This window comes from Pinus tabuliformis, chromosome 3_2 (genome assembly GCF_031772625.1).
Source record: "Pinus tabuliformis cultivar Carrire ecotype Pingquan chromosome 3_2, CPIR1, whole genome shotgun sequence".
Lineage (NCBI taxonomy): Eukaryota > Viridiplantae > Streptophyta > Pinopsida > Pinales > Pinaceae > Pinus > Pinus tabuliformis.
Genome location: NC_142302.1, coordinates 921,449,796 through 921,455,516, shown reverse-complemented (window position 1 = coordinate 921,455,516; position 5,721 = coordinate 921,449,796).

The window sequence follows — 5,721 nt, the reverse complement described above, 5'->3', positions numbered from 1 at the left end:
ATCAGGTTTGATTAGCTCCCAACAGATTCTATAAAAGTGGATTGAAAATCCATCAGGTACTGGCGCTTTTTCTGGCTCCATGGACCAGACAATATTAGAAATCTCTTCTTCCGTGACTGAGCTCATAATATTTTCATTATCCTCTATGCTGACTAGCTTTGGTATGTTTGCGAGGAACTCTGATATATCCTCCTCGCTCCCATCCCTTTCTGCAGTAAGGAGAGTCTGAAAATGCTTCACTGCAGCTTTGTTGATTTGGGCAAATCCTTTACATACCTCTCCATTAGAAGTGGTGATTTCTTCTATATGATTTCGGGAAAGTCGAGCCCTATACTGTCTATGGAAATATGTGGTGTTTCTATCCCCAGCTTTAAGCCACAAACTGTGGGACTTTAAGCGCCAGTACTCTTCCTCACTTCTGAAGGAGCAATATGTTTTCCTTTGTGCAGATTTTTCTTTGTCTAAATCCATGGGGTAAATATCTTTCTCTTCCAATTCAAATTGAATTTCTTCCAGTTGAATGACACCCTCTTTCCTCTGACTGGTGGGGGTATTCATAGGTTTCTTTATCCATTCTTTTAGGGCCTTCTTTGCATTTTTCATTTTTTGCTCCCACACATAGCTTGGGGAGCCTGAAACATCTATTCTCCAAGCTGTTTGAACTATTTCAAAGAACCCTTCTCTTTCTGCCTAGAGAGGACTGAAGCGAAAGGGGAGGGGACCTAGGTCTTCTTCATCTTTCAGGTAGAGGAGAATTGGTTTGTGGTCCGAGGTGAGTTTTGGAAGAATCTTGTTGGTGACTATTCTTTTTTCCATCATTATAGAGCTGCTGATGAGGAATCTGTCCAGCCTTGCTGCTATGTGGTTTTCTCCTGTTCTGTTGTTGGTCCAAGTGTATTCTCCTTTAACTGGCTTGAAGTCTACTAGGTCCCACTGTAGAATCAGATTCTCCACTGTGGTGAGAAAAGGGTCTCTTGAGTAGGTCCCTCCTCTCTTCTCTTTAGAATCTAGAATTATGTTCAGGTCACCTCCTATAACTATGTTCATAGGATTAATACGGTCTAGAAAGTCCGAGAGTGTCTTCCAGCACTCTTTCTTTTCCTCATAGTGTACAGGAACATACATATTAAACAAAGCTAGGCTGAGATTGCTTGCTGTGTGGCGCAAATCAGTATATATCCAATGCTGGGTCTCAAAGGATCTCTGTAAAGAAAAGGAGTTTTTTGACCAGAATGTACCTATTCCTCCAGCCGTGCCTCTAGCACTGACAACCTTTCCAGAATCAAATTTCCATTTTGTGTTACTGGTATTTAGAAGGATCTCGCCTTCTACCTTTGTCTCTTGGAGCATGAGCATGTCTGTGGGTTCCATTTTCAATAGATCTTTAATGGCCTCTGCCTTAGTGGGATTCCCCACACCCCTGCAGTTCCAAGAGACCAGCTGCATCATTTACCACTTGTTTGGGTAGGCCCTCCTCCCTTGGGGACCCTAGGTCTGGTATTCCTCCTGAGTGTCATCTCAATGGTAGCTTGACTGCCAAGGGTTTTTTGTCTTTCTGACTCTTCTTCCCTGGTTTCCTTGTTTGATCTTCTTCCAACTTTTTTTGTTGGCCTTTCAAAGGTCTCATCGTCTGATGAACTTGTGTTTTCTGTGTTTTTCTTCTTTTGTTTGATTATATCAGCATAAGAAGGAGAGGAAGTATTACTTGGGGTTAGGTTTGGATTATTACCTGGCTCTAAAGTTTCGGTATTGTTCAGCTGAGGAAGATCTTCTCGCTCTGTCTCTGGAGGATCTGGAGATGGCTTGAGAGATTCAAAGGGATTTTTGTCCTCCATGATGCTAATGGTTTCCCTGCTTCCAGTGTTTTGATTGCTTGCACTTTCTTGCCCTGCTTTATTCTCTGTCTCTTTAGCTTTATTTTTGTTGTTCTGCCTGTTACTTGTTGTTTTCTTTGCTTCTTTCCATTGTTCACCTTTTTCTTTCTCTGATACCTCCTCATTTTTTTTTTGCAGTATCTTGCGAAGTGCCCGTATTCGTGACAGTGTCGACACTTGAAGGGTAGCTGTTCATAGTCGAGCTCTTGGATGTGTGTCCAGTCTGCCACCGAGAGTTTGATTGCTTCAGGTAGCCCGACTTCCAGATCGACCTCTACACAGATGCGGGTGCAGGAGTATTGATCCTTCCTCGGTGCCTGATCTATATATCTTCCTAGGGCATTGCCAATGGATTATAGCGAGTTCTGACTCCAGCAGTGAAGGGGAAGGTGGGGGAGACGCACCCAAACAGGTACAGCCGTGGGCACATCTTGTGCTGGATCATAGTCTGGGGACCATGTGTTCAAGTAGAGGCGTTGGGGACCCATGAAGTATGGCCCATTTCTGAAGATTAGGCTTCTGTCGTTTACGTTATCAAACATGAAAATGAAGAATCCTTTGCCTACAAAGTGATTTTTTATTCCTTCATTAACCAGTGGTATCCAGTTTCGTTTAACCCATTCTTCTACTGCTTTCGGGGATGGCCATAGCCCTATAAACTGGCCAATGAGGCCTCTTTCTGCTAGGTTCAACACTTTTCTGCAGGTTTCCTCCATAGGCAAGGTCGTCGTGGGAATGCTGTCCAGTTTTTTAACAAAATTTTGTTGTGAGCTAGAGGTTTGACATTTCCCAGCAGCTGCTATTAGGGATCTGAAGGCTTCGAGCTCCGGAGGCGAGGGAGGAGGGGCTCAGGGCCACCTTCGAGCTCCATATAGGAGAAGATCACGCGAAGAAGGGACTAATCAGCCGGGCGCGGCTAGGGTTGTAGCAGCGCGATTGAAGGTACATTAAATGTAATTTTAACAACATGTAATGTTTAACCTTTAACATTTGGGTCCTATTAAGAAATCAATCTGATTATTATTATGTATAAACAAAATATAAATTTAAAATATGAAGAGGTTTGCAAACACTCAAAAAAGAGGTATGGTAAATACATAAAAATATATCAAATAGGATAAGAAATCAACATCTAATTTCCCATAGAGGGGCTCTACAACCTAGTATGGGTGTAGATCTTACATAAAAACGTAAACATGTAAATGTAAACAACCCAATATGGGGTAGATCTCACATAAAAATGTAAATGTAAATGTAGATGTAAATGTAATGTTTAACATTTGTAATCTAATGTCTCCCCTATTTAAAAATCAATCTAATTATTAGTATGTATGAACACAATATAAATTAAAAATATAAAGAGGTTTATGAACACTCAAAAAACATGTATGGTAAATAAATAAAATATAAATCAACTAGAGGTATGGTAAATAAATAAAACCTTTTTCTTATATTTACTCCACAGGTATGGTAAATAAATAAAAGTATAAATAAACTAGAGGTATGGTAAATAAATAAAACCTCGTTTTATATTTTATATTTACAAAAACTCAAAAAATATGTTTTATTTAGGTGAAGCCATTACGCCAAATACCATGTAAAAAATAATTATTAATACCATAGGCCAAATACCATATTTATAAAAGTATGGTAAATAAATAAATATAAAAGAGGTATAAAGAGGTATGATAAATAAATAAAAATATATCAATTAGGATTAGAAATCAACACCTAATTATATATCAAGCCTAAACTCAAAAAATATGTTTTATTTAGGTGAACCCTATGGGCCAAATACCATGGGACAAATAATTATTAATACCATGGGCCAAATGCCATATTTATAAAAGAGGTATGGTAAATAAATAAATATAAAAAAGGTATAAAGAGGCATAATAAATAAATAACAAAATAAATTAACCAGAGGCATGGTAAATAAATAAAACCTCTTTATACTTACTAACGATCAAAGAATAGGTTTTATTGAGGTGACGTCTATCACCAAATACCATGGGCCAAATTATTATTAATATCATACAGAAAAAACATTATTAACCCTGATATTAATATTAATATTATATATATATATATATATATATATATATATATATATATATATATATATATATACATTATTAAATGTAATATTCATATTAATATATTATAATATTAATATTATTAAATTTAATAGCTTTGGATTAATGCAATATTAAATTTGTTATAGTATAATATATATTAAAATATCATGATATATATTAACTCTAGATATATATGGGGGGAAGAACAAAGACATAGAGTGATAGAGGTGGAGAGATACGGGGAGTGACAAGGGAGAGATGGAGATAAACTTAAGGATAGGGGAGAGGAGAAATCAAGAGGGAGATGAGTGAGAGATGTAGAGAAAGGTAAGAGAGGGAGACACAAAGATGGAGGGGGAGAGAGAGAAGGAGAGAGGGAGGGAGATGGTGAGAGGATTGAAGAGTAGAGAGAGAGAGAGATAGGGGAAGAGAGAGGAAGGTAGGAGAAAAAGGGAGAGAGAGGAAGGGTTAGAGAGAGGAATTGCAAGAGAGGAGGAGAGAGGGAGGGAAGAAGAAATACATAGAGAGTGAGAAGTGCTGAGAGAGGGAGTGACAAGGGAGAGATAGAGAGAGAGAGAGAGAGTATGCTTAGGGGTGAGATAAAGAGACAAAGAAAGAGAGATATAAAGAAGGGGGGCAGAGAAGGAGAGAGGGATGGATATAGTAACATAGTTGGAGAGAGAGAGAGAGTGATGGGGGAAGAGAGAGGGAGGTAGGAGAGAAAGGGAGAGAGAGGATATATGAGAGAGCGGACTTGAGAGAGAGGAGGAGAGAGGGAGGGAAGAATAAATACATAGAGAGTGAGAAGTGGAGAGAGAGAGGGAGTGACAAGGGAGAGATGGAGAAATAGTGTGTATGTTTGGAGGTGAGAGAAAGAGACAAAGAAGGTGAGGTGGAGCGAATGGGGGAGAGAAGGAGAGTGGAGAGAGGGAAGGATATAGTAACAGAGTTGAAGGGTGAAGAGAGAGAAAGAGATAGAGAGAGAGAGGATGTGAGAGAATGGAGAGAGGGAGGGAGAGAGAGATGGATTTGGGGGGGGGGGAGAGAGGGAAGTAAGAATAAAGAAATACAAATAGAAAGGTGGAGAGAGAGAGAGAGAGTGATAAAAAAATGCATAGAAAGGGAGAGAGGACAACAAGAGGGAAGAGAGGTAGAAGCGAGGGAGAGGGAGAGAAGGGGAAGAGAGAGAGAGAGAGGGAGGGAGAGGAGGAGGGAGGGATAGATAGATAGATTGGAGAAAGAGCATGTATGTTTTGGGGGTGATATAGAGAGACAAAGGGATATAGAGATATATATGGAAAGTGAAGAGAGGGAAGCAAAGAGAGATGGAGAGAGAGAGGGAGGGACAAAGTGATTGATAGATATTGAGTGAGAGACCACGTGTGTTGGGGGGGTTGAGATAGAGAGACAAAGAAGGAGAGATGGAGGAAGATATATATATATATATATATGTATATATATATATATATATATATATATATATATATATATATATATATATATATATATATATATAGGGGGAAGAGAGGGAAGAATATTTATTGCACTACATGCATTGATTTTAGTTTATATGGTGATTTCTAATGCTATTTCATTACTTGCACTAGATGCATTGATTTTAATGTAGATTCTAATTTCTAATGATATTTGATTTCTTGCACTAGATGCATTGATTTGAATGTAGATGATTTCTAATGCTATTTTATTGTTTTGACGAAATGCATTGATTTCAGTGTAGATGGTGATTTCTAATCCTATTTGATTACTTA